Source organism: Stegodyphus dumicola, chromosome 7 (assembly GCF_044657685.1).
Source record: "Stegodyphus dumicola isolate Sdum_Otavi_A_Nest chromosome 7, ASM4465768v1".
Lineage (NCBI taxonomy): Eukaryota > Metazoa > Arthropoda > Arachnida > Araneae > Eresidae > Stegodyphus > Stegodyphus dumicola.
The window spans coordinates 24,969,807-24,987,793 of NC_140774.1; the positions used below are offsets into that span (position 1 = coordinate 24,969,807).

Consider the following 17,987-nt stretch of genomic DNA (forward strand, 5'->3'; position numbering starts at 1 on the left):
AGTTAAAATAAAATTAAATCCGTATAGAGCAGAGTTTATGAAAGCCACGAGCGGGGATAGAACTGGCGACCTAGAAGTCTCAGAATTATTCCCGCGCTCGTTACCACGGGTCTGCGGTTTCTCCGGTAGGTTACGCTCACTTTTTGGTACACGACGCTCAGATACAAATTGTAAAGGCGATGAACCAAAAGTCGCCAAGCACTACATTCTGTAACCCTACCTCTTTCTCTTTTAACCAATCGGAGCAAACAGCAGAAGAAACGGTCTGTAGGCTTTGTGAATAAACGTTTCACCTCGGATCAAATTGCAAGGTGAGAGAGAAACCACTTTACATACGATACGTTTGCTGTCACCGCTCGGAATGGTGAATCAGATCACAAATCAAAATACCGGTTTCTATCCGCCACACTAACGTGTGAAAGCGCCACCTATAGGTGAATTGAATTGCGAATTGTTTACATTTTTACGTCTCTTTAAAGCGTAAACTCAAGAGAAAAAATTGAAGGTCAAATATTTTTTAGACGCTTTTTCATTTAATAAAAAGTTTATAAAATTTTTTATTTCCTTTCCATAAAAATAAATCAGTGCAGCGACAGTGCATCAAAAAAAGAATTGAAGGTCACATATTTGCTTAGACGCTTTTTCATTCAAGTGTCTAAATAAGAACGTAACCTTTAATTTGGCTTTCCAAAAATTAATGCTATCATAAAAAAAGGAGTTGCTATGGAGCTTGCCATCCGTTAGCTCTCAACTCTTTTGTCGGTGACACCGAATTTGTCGGTGTCACCGACAGGGTCGAATTTGGCCCTTTTTTCACATTTATGGTCTTGTTATGATTAAATGTAACAAATGTGTTTATACCAATAATTTTAGAAAAGATAAATTTTCGGAAGGGCAAACTATTTTGTTGTCCAGAAAACTGCTATTTTCTGTATGATTAATTATTGGATAAAATCGTAATTGAAAGTTACAATAGGTGAATTTGTAAATTTATTGAAGAAATTTCGATAATTCTTTCTTAAAAGTATAATGACAAATTCGTTATTAATTACGGTGTGGATTACCCGTTCGTACCTAGCAAGTTGTCTATAATGCAGCAAGATACTAGATATCTAGATGGCCTTGTAATGCAGACAGAAGGTGAGAAAACGCTGATCTTGTAAAACGTTTCTAGGGTAATAAGGAGGCGGTTAGTTTTTGCACTCAGAAGCTGCTAGGTTGGGCGTCTAGACGCTTCAGTTAGTATCTGCATCTCCTAGTGGTCGAAACAGAAATCCAATCAAAAATCAGGATCGAATTAGTGCAAACTGAAGTGAAATGAGCTAATGTTTAGTTTGTGTTCTGCAGAGAAGATTGAGATGGTGTGAGAGAAAGTTAATGCCTGAAGATTCATCTTGGGCTTCCTGCTTTTCCTTCCAGTGGGAATGGCATATGATACTAGTTTGTGAAACTTCGTTTGCAACTACTTGCCGCTGATCGACGAATAGCACTGCGAAGATACAGAAGAAGCTAAACAGCTGAGTTTGAAATCATTTGTATATAATACAAATCATGGAATCTTACTTCATCTCCTGGAATTGCACCAATTTTTCAGGTACGTTTTAAGTTATTTTGGAAGCATATTTCGTCCGTTAATCAACGTTATATGCCTTTAGTACATGGGGATTTTTAACGGTTTCTGAAAATATCGCAATCAGTTAAAAATTTAATACACTTATGAATGTTTTTTTAAGTGAATTTGTACTTGTTTAATTTATATTAAAAGCCTCGAAGAATATTATGGGAAAATGTACGTGTTACAGGTTGAAATAGGGATTTTTAACATTTTCAGAAAATATTGCAATCAGTTAAAAATTTAATACCCATTTGAATGTTTATTTTAAGTGAATTTTGTACTTGTTTAATTTATATTTAAAGCCTCGAAGAATATTATGGGAGAATGTACATTTTACAGGTGTAATTAGTTATATTGCATTTCATGTTTTGTTTTCATTTTCAAATTAACATTGCTGACTTTTTTTTGCATAAAAAAATGTTTAATATTTCTGCTTTAGTTTGTAATGATGATATATACATGTTACAGAAATTGTAAATCTTGCATTTAAGAAATTTAAACAGCGAAATCTCTGTTACCTGTCATAAATGTCTTGTCCAAGCAGCACAGTTTTTTGGATCTGTCATGAAACCCTGTATTTAAACAGTATTTATTAAATAAATTTATATAATTATTTACTTTAGTCTCTCTTTTCATAAACTTACATTCACTAAGATGACATTTGCATTATTAAAAAAGTAAGACAGGAAAATATTGAAAAGTATAAGCTAATATATACCGAGCAACAAAAAATCTCACGACCGCATACAACAGGTCATGCTGCCCATAGGGTTAATGATAGAAATACCTGTATGTAAATTTTATTTTGTGTAAAGCATTTTTATAGTGCAATATGTATGTTATTTTTGAAGGATTTTAAATTATAAATTAAAATTTGTAAGTGTCTTCTTTCTTTTGTGTACACTATTTCTATAATTTTACTCGAGGATAAAAGGTAAAAAATATTTTGTTTAACTTTATGATGTTTTCTTAGTGCCTTGTTGTTTCTCAAATTAATATATGCTTTAAGAGGAAAATAATATCTACTATATTGTAATTGCCTGTATTAATGGACAAATAACTTGTTGCAAATACACTGTACATTTTTTTAAACATATTTGTAATTAATTTTATGTGTAGTGTATTTACTCAAAAATAAGGCCTCCTTTTTTTACTATATTTTTGTTCTAAAATTTGATAGGGTTTTTATAAATGAATATTTTAGTAAGTGAAACTGCAGTATGAGAGGAAGGAACCTAACTCCCATGCTATATAGAACAATTCTATTGTTTAAATTTTAAATAAATAAGAAATAATTCCCATAAAATACTCTCTTTTTCACAGTTGCTACAAGATTAACATAAACGTTTGGTATCTACGTATTACCTTGTCAATCAATTTACCCCATCAAGTAGAGCACCAATTATGGATGACTATGTCCTTTAGAATTCCACAGTAATGACTGGCAACTGACATCATTGTTAAAATTTCCGAGTTAATACGTAAATATCAAATATTCACTTAACATTTTTATTTCTTAAAATTTATTTTAAAATCTAAGGAGGGTCTTCTTAGTAAACATGACAAACCATTTTCTTGTCTTTCTTTTCTTTTTTAAAATTACTGTTGTAGTCACTATTGTGGTTAATGAATATGTGGAATAAATTGAAAAAAAAAAAAAAAAACTATACTTTTTAAAATTTATCCTAAAATTTTTATATTGTATTGTATTTTTATGTATTAAAGGGCCCATCATTGGCCAGATGGATATCTTTGAATACTGGTTGTTTGATCCAGATTCATATCTTGGCTAATAGACTAGCTGGCTGCATAGATGTTTTTATGGGTTTTTCAGATGTATAATGGAAGAATATGAGGCAATTTTCTTTTAGTACACCATCCATGACAATAGCTCTTTACTTAGAAGTGGTCTATGTGCTTTGCCATAATCACCTAATTCTGCAGTCCTAAGTTGTCTTTTTCTACAATATCACTATATTTTTAGTATGTTTACAGGAAAAAAAAAAAAAAAAAAAAAAAAAAAACCTTCGTGTTGCCTTCATATGATTTTTTTTAGCCGTCACTTCATATGATGAAAACATTAGGCAGAACTTTAGTTAATTTCCAAGAGTAAATTATATTGGAGGCTGACAATTTTTAGTGCATAATCTCTTATTTTCAGAAATGATAAATATAGTATATTCTTGATTATCTGGGTGAAGATTATCCTCACATCGTGGTCCCTATCCACGCATATTACATATTATGTGTAAAAAATAAATTCTATATTATGTGCGAAAGTGTGTAAAAAATAAACACATATAAGTCTGAGCATGACGAAAGGTTCTTCCTAATACAGAAGTTGAACATTTGTGTAATTATGAAGAAATCAAGGTAATAACTGAAATTGTAAGCTAAAAATTTGAAAATGTAAAATTCTTTGAAAACATTGATCTGAAAAACGTCAAGGAATGGTTCGATGGTGATTCGATTGAGCCAGATTATTCAATCCTTGAATGACGCAGATATCATTTTAAATGTCACAAGAACAGAAAAGACACACAGTGATACTGGAAATACAAGCCAAGAAAATTCTGGCAATTATATTAGTCTTGAGACAGCGATGACTTCTGTTTAAACTCTATTTGATTTCTGTAAAAATTAAAAAATATTTTAACATTCTCAAAAACAAAATTGCTGATTTTTTTTTTAAAGAAATAAACACATACAGAATGCATGAAAATATGTAGTTTGGATTATCTACATTTCCCAATTATCTTTCCCGGTTTTAACCTGAGTATTCAGGAGTACACTGTATTTAATTTGTTACACATGTGCACTGATAATCATGAAGGTACCCAAATATACAAACTCTTTCTTCCCAGGTAAAAAAGAAAAAGTATAAAGAAGGGGGAAGAAAGAAAAACAAATGTTTGACTAGAACATGATGCTGTGGTAATTAGAACTTATACCATACTGATTAAAATGTTATGCGAGAAGTAAATTTTTAATGATTTTCCAGATTATATAGCTTACAGCGAAAGTAAAAATTGACTGTCTTGATCATTCTGTACAGATTTGATCTCTGATGAACAAGCTGCCAAGTATGGAGTTTTCATCATTTTCTCCATTGATGATTATGAATACGAGCTTGTTCCTTACTTTCTGTTACACAAAGAATTCCTTTCTTAGATGGTATCCCTGGCATACTTGATCATAGTTGATTAAATATTGAATATCATATAGTATTTAATTAAAATTAATTTTTTTTATTACTCAGAAATACTGACTTAAAATACTTTTTCAATGAATGTTTAACATTTTGTTTGTAATGCTATAATTTAATGTCTTTGCTTGGGTCCTTACATGAAACTAATATTAGTCATGAGAACAAATTTTCATCTTTGATATTTATAGTGGATCTCAATTTTATGCCGTAAATGTACTATTTAGCATGTACTATTTTTGTCTTTTCTGTATAACATCACTAAATGCTGATTTCTAGCATAATGTAGTTAAACATATTTATTGAGTCTAGCTGCAAATTATTAACAGTGATAATATATATATGAAGTGATTTATGGAAGCTAATTCATCAAAGGTGTTGTTAGCATTGTCAGTTCTGTAATTTCAATTATTCAAATCTTCATGATTGAATGTAATTTGAGGCTCATTCAAGTTATCTGTTTATCAATAATGCCTAACCCCCCCCCCTTCCTGAGGTGGTAAAATTTAAGTGTGCCAAATTCGGTCAGTATCCTGTTAAGTGAAAATTATCTGTGCAAGGACAAATACATTATCCAATGACTTTTTTGTCCAAAGGCCAAAAATTATATAGGAGTGTACACAAAACCTGCATGCAGGTGCTCAACCCCTTTAGGAATGTATTTACAATTAAAACCAAACATCTTTACTGATTATTTCTATAGCTTAAGTAATGCTATAGAAATAATCAGTAAAGATGTTTAGTTTTAATTGTAAATACATTAATTATAATAAGCATAAGATTAGTAATAATCAGTATAATATCATAATTATTAATTAATATAAATAATATCATAATTAACATCTCAAGATTCACATGACCTTCAAAGGCTAAAGCTTGTTTTTTAATTTTAAAATTTCAACTAATTATTAAGACATATTATTTAAACTGTTATTTAAACTTAGTTATAATTAATTCACTTTTGTATATCAGGTTCCAGAATGTATTTATCTGAAATGTTTTTATTTTTTAGTGTATAATATATGCCAATTATTAGAAATATGTTATTGTGTAAATCTGCTTATATCATATTTCAAGTTTGATTTTTAGTTTTTTATGTCAAAATGTATTTGTATTTTCACAAATTTCAATTAAGTATTAAAACAATTTAAAAAATCAGTATTTAATTTGACTATAATTGACTCCTAAAAATTAATTTGTGTATCAAACTGTATAATGTATTTATCTTAACACCGTTGCTATAAAATTCATTATAACCCAAATGTATTTAGGCTATAATGCAAATGTATTGTTAAGTTTCCTTAGATAAATGTTTTTATATTTAACTAAGCTTAAAACATCTCAATTCTTTCTAAATACATATTATCATTACATTTTATTGCAAATATTGCAAATAAGTACTCATTCTAATTTTATTTGCACATAAGTAAAAAAAAAAAAAAAAAAAAAGAAATCATTTCAATTGCTTGCATTTTTAGCACTGTGTATTCATCATATATACTTATCTCTTTTTTCTTCTGATTGAGTTCATGTACATTTGCTGTATCCTTTTTTATTTTCCTCTCAATTCTAGAATGTGATTATTGTCAAAATGTGAGTGTAATTGTATGATATCAGCATGTACTTTGAAAGCACATTAAGCACAGAGAGTATTGATTTGCATTTAAAATTCTATTGTTAATTTTATTTATTTATTTTGTGTGTGTGTGCTCAGCAGGAGATTTGTGTCTATTGCATTTATCAGTCTTTTGAAATGCTATTAATGATATCTTTATACTTTATCATGTAAAATATTACTCAAAATTCAAAATGGGATTTATATGCTGTTGTTGCATGCAGAAACAGAAACTTCCTGAAATGATTGCGAATATCAATGAAACAGAAAAATAATTGGAACTTTATCCATCACAAAAAATTTTGACCCTTTGCTATTATAAAGAGCTTAAGGCATATTTCTTGGAACAAAACTCTGAGGCTAATATAGAGGTTCTATTTCCAACTAATCAATGCAGGTTAATCTATAACATTTAATTAGAAATAGGTATGAAGAAACATTTAAAATATAACTTGTTTATTGAAGTAAATTGCTAGTTTCTTCAAAGGAAACAAGTTAAAGGTCAAATCTTTATATATGCTTTCTTCTGGCAAACATTTCTGTGTAATGTAATTACAAGCTATTTTTCCTTAAAAAATCCTCCATGAAGATATCCTTTCCCTTAGACCCTCATGTACGTTGTTGTAGCACAAACAATCCAGTCCTTGTGAAATTTTCATTCTCCTAATCCTGTGCCTCCTTGTAACGGGAAAAAATGCCTAATGTTATGAAATATTTAAAAACTTTATTTAGGGGAGTACAGTGTTAGTATGTTTTAATTTATGTGTATATAAACTTTTCTTTTATTGGTATTTATTCTTATAGTGAGCAAAGTTTTATATTTAGGCTGTTTTAATTTGGCCAGACACTTGCTAATTTGCCATTGGTTGAGGTCATTTCATCATTACTGCAAAAACTGTCCAAGATCCACAACAAAGAATATACTAATATTCTACCTGCAAATGAGGAGAGGCACAAAGCAAACTTACAACAAATCTTACAAACAAACAACAAACAAATCTTTATTTCTTGTTAAAGATGTCTAGTCACTGCTAATCATATTACCATAACGTGATACTAGGGATCATAGTGCTAGATTCATTACACAAGCTCTCGAGAAGTTTGATATTGACCTTTCGTGGTTTGATGAAATTTAATAGAGGTCATTGATGCTCAAGGGACTGAGTGCAGATCGAAGACCAAAATATGTTTATTGTTTATTGGATATAAAGCTGTACCTTGTACTAAGGAAGAAATCATATAAAGTAAATATATGCAAAAGAATACACAAAAAAGTTATTATTATTATTTTTTTAATATATAAATTTTTTATACAATAAATGCAACAACAGAAAAAAAGCACAGCCAAAGAATATGAAGAATGCAAACCGAAGATATGTGCTTGAAAAATTTAAACGAAGATTTTAATGTTCTCTTTCGTGATACTGAAAATTTGATTGTGCCAGCATGTCTCGTAGAACCACTAAACTCAGATATATTTGATGTTGATATTATATTGCAAGAAGAGTTGATTCCATTGAAGGAAGATGTTCAAGCACAAGTCATAGTCAAAACATATGTGTATGCCAAGTTTTGGAATTAAAAAGTCGTCACACAAAAGTACCTCAAAAGTTGTTACTGGACCATGATTATTGACTTTTTTTTTTACTCAGTAGAAGCAAGCAATAATATATTGTGGGAAACAAAAAAACAGTTGAATCTTTTTGAACGACGTGATTTTAAAATTAAGCAATAATGTGCAAATATTAAAAAATTATTTCATTAGCACATCAAGCATAGCCATTATATTAATTAAAACTGAGCTTTAGTGGAATCGAAATCTGTGAATTTGTTTCTGAAAACTTGTTTATGTTTTTAAAATTAAAAGTAATACAAAAAATAATAAAACATAAATCTAATAAACCTATTCTTTTTTCAAAACTTTTGTTTACATTTTTAGTCTAGTTGTTATCTCTAAATTGCATATGTGGAGTTATTTGGGTAATAGATATTTAGTATGCTATATATTACAGACAAAAATGTAAGAAGGTTGATGAAGAAAACCATTCTTTTAAAAGGCTCAGTTTGTTTGTCAAAAATAAGAAGTTGGCAGCAACCTTTTATAGCACAGAAGCAGAATGCCTGTCCATTTATGAGAACAGCTGAGAGAGAGAAAAAAAATCCATATTAAAATAACTGATATTTTACTATAATAATTAAAAAAAATATTTAAATTTATTCATGGTATGCACAACATGTAATTATTTTTATAATCACTTATAGGCTTTGTCATTGATTATGACAAAGCTTGCAAGGCCTCTTTACATAAGTGAGAGATGCCATTATAAAGTTTTCATTATTTCATAACTTATATGTGCCAACAAATGAAACATCAACTACTGTTGAAATCTTATTCATTTAGGCATTGCTTTGAGTTCTACACATTTTTGAACTACTGTTTTTAATTCTGTTATAAAGCCTAAAATATTCTGATTTACCTGTTAATTCATTATAAAGGTAACTAGAAAAGATTCTTACCATATTTAGAAGTGAAAAAGAAATGAAGTAAGTAACTGCTGTGATGTAATAAATGAATTAATTTTGGTAGTTATTTCTACTGAAGTATTGTATTAATTTAAAACAATCAAAGTTGTTTTTTTCTTTAATGTGAAAATAAATGCACACTTTATTATGTAACTTTTCAGATAGGATTAATAAAGGTGTTGAACACTGCAGAGCTAAAATATTTTATAAAATATTCTTATTTTAATATTCATTTAAATTCACTGCATTGTGTTTTTCTTTGGGAGGGGGTTGTTAATTAAAAAAAATACAACTTAACTTGATATTACTGTGAAGCCCGGTGACGCAGTGGCTAGCGCGCTGCACAGCAGCACCATAGGTCTGAGGTTTGATCCTCAGGCTGGGGAAGGTCAACTCAGCCTTTCATCCCTTGACTGGATTGATAAAATGAGTACCAAGTTCACTTGGGTACTAAACACCAGGGGGCCTGCAACAAACTGACCACTTGTCCAGGGCATATGCTCATGCACCCTGGAGCCCATGGTCAAGAAAGCAGATTTCGGGAACTGCAGGCCTTGGCCTACTAGGGTTGTTGCATCACTTACTTTTAGATATTACTGTGAATAAAAAAGTAAAAGCAGTTGTGGTTTAGACTTGAAAATCACATTAAAATAATACTGCATTTTTAGCAAATAAATGCACTAATTATAATTTTAGTAAAAACAAGTCATCCAGTTAGCATTAATGTATGAGCAGAATGTTAGTGACAGAAAATAATGATATCATGCTGATTGGTGTTCAAGTTATGCTAAGGACTGGGTATTTATGTTTATTTTGCCTACATGAAAATCATGTCAGTAAATCTTTAGAGTTAAAAAAATTCAGTGGGAATTGTAAGGGTGGAAGAGAAGTAATAGATTGTCATTCTAAACGAACATAGTTGATCCATATGGGTTCTGTCTGCTTGAAACTTGGCAAAGATTGCCACATGTATAATAACCATCATAAATGCAAGATGTTAATATAATTTTATAATTTAATACTTATTTATTATAAACTGTTTTGGATACTTATGTATTGTCTCATTGACCATGAAAGTTAACTACCATTGAAATATGAAAGTTGGTGGTGATCTTGCCAAAGTTATGCTAATTGTTCTTGGGGAATTCTGAAGGAACTGACTGCTTTTTGTTTAAAAAACATTTTATATTCCACATGCTTCGATGTTGCACTTCATAAAAAGGCTGTTATTGATTTCTGCTATTTTGTTAGGCCTAACAATTAATGTATAGCCTTGTTCATAAAAACAAAATGTAGTTTATAGTGAATCAATCGGGGGTACTTCAAATGAAAGTGCAGATGCTATGATTATGTTGTTGCTTCCCGCTTATTCACAAGTGGTGCTAAATTGCTCTGCTTGGTTATAGGTGGTTGATGGGTTAATACATAAGTATCCAATTTAGAATATTGTTCCTTGATATAATAGAAGGGATATCATGGAAACTGTACTAATTTACTCATATGGTATAGTTTCTGTGTCATCCAAGTGTATCAGTTTTTTTTGTGCAAAATATCCATATTCACCCCCTTTATATTTGGAAGCATATATATATACATAGAGAGAGAGAGAGTCAGGTAGTTTTAGAAACTTTAAAGTTCTATGTAAAATTATTTATTTATCTGTATATTATAAAAGCTCATATTTTTCATTTTAAATAATTTAGATATAAAATAAAGCAACACATCTAAGTATCAAATGGTATATCAGTGCAGAAGAATGCTGAACTGCAGATTGTATTATGTGCCTTTTATTATATTTTATTCTGAATATTGCTTATGGTTTAAATTATATTTATCACCTACTTATTATGGTGAATCAAAAACACAAGAAATATGTGGAGTTAATCTCTAAATGAGGTGAAAGCTTATAGTATAAGAAGGATTATCAATAGGCTGTAATCATCTCTAATGTTTATTCATCAGTCCTTCAAATAAGACTCTTTATAAAAAATTTTGTAAATTTTAAATAATTCATAATATTTAATTATTTGATTGCCTATCTGGTTAAAGATAAAGATGTGTTTTTCATGGAAGATATTTCTCAAAATAAATTGCAAATTGCAAGTGTCTTGAAAGTGTGTTTCTGGTTTTTCTAGTAATGTCATAATCAAGTTGACCTGCAATTTATCTAGATTTGTTTTGACAGATCTGAAGTGTAAGTTGCTAGGTAGTCATTAGCATTCAAACAAGACAGAGTGTACTTTGAATATCAAATGATCTCTTTTGTGTTGCTTTACGTCCTATTGTGTTGTTACAAACTTGTATTTTATGAAAAGATATATTTTAATGTCACAGTTCTATAGCTGTAGCTTTTTTTTTTTTAATCTTCATTATAAAATGCCTGTCTCTAAAGGAATTAAAAATAAATATGTAAAAAAGAATACTTTTTTACATACATAAAAAAGAATAAATTTTAAATACATAAAAAATATTTAAATACATAAAATATTAAATATAATATTTAATATTTAAATACATAAATAAATAATACATATAATAATATAAATACTATATATAATATTTAAATACATAAAAAGAATAAATTTTTTATTAGTAATGTGATTATTATTGTGTTTACCCCTTGTAATACTTTTATTCAAAATATTAGATTTTTAAAGCTTGATATAATCTTAAAAAAAGGGAGGGGGCATATTACTTTTGTCTTGTCTTTAATACACTTTTAAAAATTGTTAATCCGGACTCGTCGGGACTTCGGCGATTCCGGATTATCGATTTTTCCGGATTATAGATCATCAGTTTAAATCTCGTAAGATGGCATGCAGAAATTCTAAAATTAAAAATACGAAACCGTAATTTATGAAATAAAGAACAATTATGATCTAAAGGGTATCAAAATTTACAAAAAAAAAAAAAAAAAAAAAAAAAGCTGAATATTTCTCTGTTTACTTTATTAAACATTTCTTTCAATGTAAGTTGTTTAAGTTGCTTCGTTTTATGTGATAATACTTTCTCTTGAATTCTATAAACAGTCATAATTTCTTGTTCAGTTACAAAGTTCCGCTGTTCAAGTCCCGTTAATTGCTGTGCCGAGGATACCGACTAACTTGTCAATCGAAATTTTTTTGTTTTTACTAACCTGTCACATTCTTCATGTCTTATCCATTTTTTTTGCAGCAATTCCACCATTTGTTTGATGGACATCGAAACATACTTTCGTTTTGTACGATCCTTTGGGAGCTCCAGAATCGGAAATTCTATTTGACATAATCGAAGTTCAAGTTTACTTTTATAAAATTGCTCTTACAGTCTGCAAAAAATAATAAGCCGGATCCAATTCGAAGATTAAGGAACAACGCAATCATCAACATTAACTGAAATAGATAATTAGATAATTTTAGCTTATACCGTCCGTTATACATAAAACGCGCACGCGAAAACGTATTCTGCGCTTGCGCACACGCATATGCGCAGTAGTAAAAGGTCTTACGCGCACGCGTAAATGCCTATGCGCATGTGTGAATGCGGCGCATGCGCAGAAAGTTTTTAGCTTTGAGGTCCGGATTATAGACCATTCCGGATTATGTGTGTCCGAATTAACGAATTTTGACTGCATATATTTATTTAATCTGTGTAAAATTTCTTTCTCTGTTATTATTTGTAGTTTTATGTTGCATGTTTAGGATAATTTGCACATTTTGATGAAGACAATTCATTTTAAATATATTTATAGCGCTGTTTACCTAACATTTTTGTAATTATTTTAAAATTCTGTTGGTAATTTTTTGTCATGGAAAATATTATAAATAATTTTAAAATAATTATTGACTTATTCTCACAATATCTAGTTTTATAATGATAATTACATTTAAATATGTATATAAAGAGCTTTTATGTTCATTCCAAATACATGCAATAAGTATTAATATTAACAATATATACTTCAAATTCTAGTAATATGAACTGTTTTAGTAATATGTGCAGCATGCATTAGTAATATGTGCAGTATTTGTGTATTGCAGTGGTGGTATGTATTGCAAATTCTATGTTAAATTGCGTTGCTGATATTGATATTATTCATTTGTTATGGCTAATTTCAGATCATCTCTTATGCATAGTATTAAACTCAGAGATATTTCTTATGATATTTCCTGGCTGTTATTCGAAGCCGTATTTTGAGCTTTTTTTCTGTGCTTTTCTGACAAATATCATTACTTAAATGCTGTCAAACAAACTAGAAAATGTTAATAAAGTATGTTATATTTCAATTACTATAGTGTGCAATATACACTAATTGCAGTGGCGCATATTTTATTAACGCGTCTGTGTAAAAATATCGCATATTTTAATAACTCTTCTCTTTGAAAATTTCTTTAATATTCATTATAAATGTAATCATTATTATAACCGGTCTGTACAACATGCACTATTTTACAGCCTTTCTATTAGATTAGGTAATATTTTTTCCTGTTTTGTTTTTATTAAAATATAAATACATCATTAAAATAAGTAGTAAAATACTTTTGATAACTAAATTTGCGACTACGTATTCGTCTTGAAAAGTATTTCTTCAGACTTGTGATATGAATTACAGGCAACCTCAAAAATTTAGGAGAAACGAGTTTTCTATTTCCATTTTGACAGGCGAAATTCTTATTCTGTTTGAAGTAACTCCCAAGAAAGAGATTTAATTGGAGACAGCTTTCCGTTGAACAACATTATGTGACATCAAGAAGTTTTTGGATTCTTCTCATCCCAATTTTCGCGTACTAATGCGGCGTCTCGCTTGTTAAAGCGTTAGAATGACGTAACATTTCGATTTTTATACAGTGTGGGTCTTATTGAACTAACAAAAATAATTAAAGAAAAGAAAGACTTAACTGTCATTCGAACTATGATTAAATTAAACATTCGAAAGAACAGCTCAAATCCACCAATCAATTTACATTATCGCTTTTCGTAGTGATTTATTGCTAGGTGACCGGAAACAGTGCACTTCTGAATGAATCGTGAAGAAAGTCTACATTCGCCATGAAGTTATTTAGTCCATTTTTAGGCATAGTACATTATTTAGTATAGATCAAATTAAGATTTGAACTTTGAAAGTAACCTTGAAATTACTCACATTATTTCTATCCACACCCTTCTGCTGGATTAATTCTGTACATCGGATTATTTCAGCTGACCGGATGATTGAAACAGTATGGGTATTCAAGTTTTTCCTGTACTAAGTTTTATTAATAAATTAACTTCTGTAAAAGACCAAAAATTATGGAACAGAATCTGAGTACCTACGGGCCACCTCTAACCATTAAAAGTGTTCTCGACACGTCATAACTTAAAGTTGGTAAATCGTTCGCCTGGAATATCTAGCTGCTTACAAATCCTGCAGTATATCTTGTAATTGCATTATATTAGACAAAGCTGAATCCGTTTGTTGTTAGCTAGTTTTTAGTGTGTTATGGTAAAGGTTCATATGAAGGAAACCGCGAGGGCTAAATCATGACCGTGAAGTCCGTCTCCAATAATAAGTGACATTGGCAGCAAACTAGGGCACCGATTAAGTTGTAGTTCTAATGGCAACCATAGAATAGTGGCACACTACATTGTCCTTCACTACGCCCTGTCAAAAAATTTAGTAATCATAAAGAGGTGTAGGTGACTTGAGAAGATATCAACATATCTCAAACAGTCCAAAGGAGATCGAAAGCAGTATTTTTAATTATGTACGCGTGTCCCAGATCGTCAGAGGAACGTCTGTATTTTGCAGACAAGAAGGACCCATAGCTTTAGAGGGCCCATGCTTCACTCTAAACCGTCTATTACAAATTAATTAGATTCATCAGGCTACAATTAACGCTACTTTCTGTCGTCAATTCCGATGACTTTGAACCCATTCTGCTTGTTGAAGTCTGTATCGATGTGTGAACATTAGGACTTGGGTTGGTCTATGGCAGCGGTGGCGAACCTTTTTGGGGCCACGTGCCCCAAATGGAATGGCTGCGTGCCATTCCGTTTAAGATGTTAAATTAGAATTATTCATAAGTTACCTCAAAATGCTTAGATCTGAAAACTGGAACCTATTTAACAACGAAAGTATTAAAACTCACCGGCAGTCTGCAATAAATTTGAATTCGTTTATTAAACATTAGCTACTTCAACTTTGGCGTATTCTTTGCCATGTAACAAGTAATAGGATTGGCCCAAACAATTGAAACATCATAAATTGGGTTAATAAATATGTATATAATTTCTGCAGCGATGTATGAAAATCTTATGTCTAGGCTTAGGGCCCTATGCCAGTGGCATTATGCGATAAGTAACTATGGGTTTCGGCTTCCCTGTTCCGAGTAACTGAATCTCACTACAGGTCGACTCTGCCTTCGGGCACGTCGTGGAGGTTCAACCTCCACTATTACCCTCCAGCAGAGCCGCGCACCACCTGGATACGTCACCAGGCAGCACCGGTCGTCAATTGCTCCTGCCAGTCGCTCGGGCGAGCCCGTCGCAGCGGGACATTACCCAGCGACCCCGGGGGAAAACCCCACGGGTTACTAGCACCACGCCGCGCTAGGACGTGCCAGACTCCGAGGCCGGCCAATAAGTGACCTTTCCCAGAGCCTTCAGAACCACCAAGTTCATAAATTTTATACCCCCGTGGCCGAGACTGCCTAGGTACAGATCCTAGCCAGTAGCTTCGCAGAGTTCTCTACGTCGACCCCCGGGGGGTATGCGATAAGTAAGTGAAACGTTCAAGAACAAACTAAAACACTTATTTAAATTACATAGTATCATTTTATTGTGATTATTGATTTCGTGCCACAGTCGGCACGGCTAACCCAAGTCCCGTATCACAGAGTGTTGATAGCGATAAGCAATTCTTTTCCAAAATGCTCTGAGAAGAAATTACAAAGAAATCAACAGCAATTCCGTGCGCTGTACTTCGGCAGTAATTAATTATCAATCATTCCGGTGACAAATAAATAATAGCGTTATTCGTCGCTTTCTGTTAGTGGAAATGCCATTCAGAGGGTACTCTAGATACAATTTTGCAATTGTAACCTGGAATAACCAAATTCATGAGCGGTATCTTAAATCGTATGATACAGCCTTCTAGTGTCATAATAATTTTAATATTTTCAAACTTAAATAACTTTCGGCATGCGATCATATGGAATGAATAAAAGCGTAGAACATTTTCTGTCAGGGAAACACTTTTTGAAAATATTTTTACTGGCGACTGAAAGTAATTCTTAAGAGGGTAAAAAATAAATCAAAATTAATTTATTTAAAAAAAAAAAAGACCTTGTTGAATATTAAAAAATTCTTTACATGGTAAAATTGGGTTTCAAGAATTAATTGAGTGGAAGTAATGAAATTCATTATTCTCACAACTTTTCTCTATTCCAGACGTAATGAATCCAGTAAATTTTATTTCAATTAGAAATTTACTAATAAAATTTTCTGTACCTCGTTGTCCATGCTCAATATTGTCAATCTTGCAATCAAAAAATGGCTTCTTTCTACTTTTGCATTTTTTGCAACTTTAGTGTTTTTTTTTTTCATTATCGTTTCCTGTTTAGCAGCTCAATTATTTGAAAGCTATTGCTGCGAGCAGAGGTTTTTCTCCTACTGTTATGAAATGAAGCTTATAAAAATATTCATTCTTACCGTTAGAAAGAACCTTCTTCATTAAAACGATTATAATAATTTTGCTGCCGTCCCAGTTTACTCTTTTGTCATCATTGTTACAAAATTTTCTGGATTCTCCATTTCAGGTTCTTATTTATTTTTCTCGTTTTAATAAAATATAGTATCCAATCCATAAAAGACCTTATTTCAGATTCTGGAGAATAACATTAAATTAAAATGTTAAAAATGATTTAATGTAATCATTTAAGACAGTTAAAATTTCGCACTAAGGAACTTCAATTTTATTTCAGAAGTTTAAAAATCAGCAAATCATTATTGATCCCTTAATAATTCTTTTAATTTTTATTCAGTTAAAGTCATCCAAAGCATTTTTCAGTTGATTATTCAAATATTCTTGAAACGTTCTCCATTCATCAAAATCTGCCAACTTTAGTTAATAATTTTCGGTTTTCCCGTCTGTTTTAAACTCTTACATCATAATCTTAATCATTTCTAGTCTAATTATTTAAAGAAGCTATTATCTTTGTTACTTCTGTTTTTATTTATTAATTTTTATTTCTTTTATTGAAGTATTATTAGCCGGTGGCGTCGCCAGCCGCCTAAATTAGTTACTGTAAAAAAGAAAAATATGTAATGCTTTTATGAACTCAGCTCAGTGGTTCTCAACTTTTTTTGCCCCATGCACCCCTTTCACTGTACATTTATTTAGATGATTTTTTAAGGGCATAGCGGGAAGCAGGTAAAGTCAGGCTGACCGCTTTCCCCCTTTCCCTGTGAAATCCCCCCTAATTGAGAACCCCTTGTCTAGCTAGTGTAATTTTGAGTCCGAGTAGTAATTAATTATAACAGAGAAAAAGAACTGAGTTTATTGCTTTTTAATAGTTTAGTTTGTTGGTCAATAAGAGATTAAATTTGAAAGAAAATTAAATATCATACGCTTCTCGAAATGGCAACAAGCTGGCGCTTGGGAGCTTAAAAACATTTTGTATGGGGCAGTAGCAGTGCAGGATTTACGTGTAAGCTATACAATCTATAACTTAGGGCCCCCCAAAATTTAAAGTGTAGTATAAATATAGCATTAAAATACAGTATAACAGGCTTATAAAGGTCTCCATGTTTCAAATAGCTTAGGGCCTCATCAAGTCTAAATCCGGCCCTAGACAGTAGTAACACATTTCTTGTAAATCGCCGTGTTTTCCGATTAAACTTGAAATACTTTGCTGAGTGGCTGCATGTTAATCGCTGACTTTGTTAATCAGAAATTCAATAAATTCTCGAAAATATGAAATAAATATATATAAAAAAATCGAAATTCAAAATCTGGGCTTCGAGGTCCTCGTACTCGGGTGGAGGATTACGTGTGTTGAAAATTTGCTAGT

General features: G+C 31.0%; 1 protein-coding gene across 2 annotated transcripts in view; it reads left to right on the plus strand.

Moving 5' to 3' along the window:
• The first annotated feature begins 1,241 nt into the window (after positions 1-1,241).
• The window catches only part of LOC118199886 (serine/threonine-protein kinase 26-like), a 124,224-nt gene continuing 107,478 nt past the window's right edge, over positions 1,242-17,987 (plus strand). Inside the window, exon 1 of one of the 2 annotated variants that reach the window (XM_035371750.2) lies at positions 1,242-1,594. The gene's annotated coding sequence lies outside the window, so the exon portion shown is untranslated. The remainder of the gene's footprint in view (positions 1,595-17,987) is intronic. The other variant, XM_035371749.2, reaches the window with a different exon arrangement.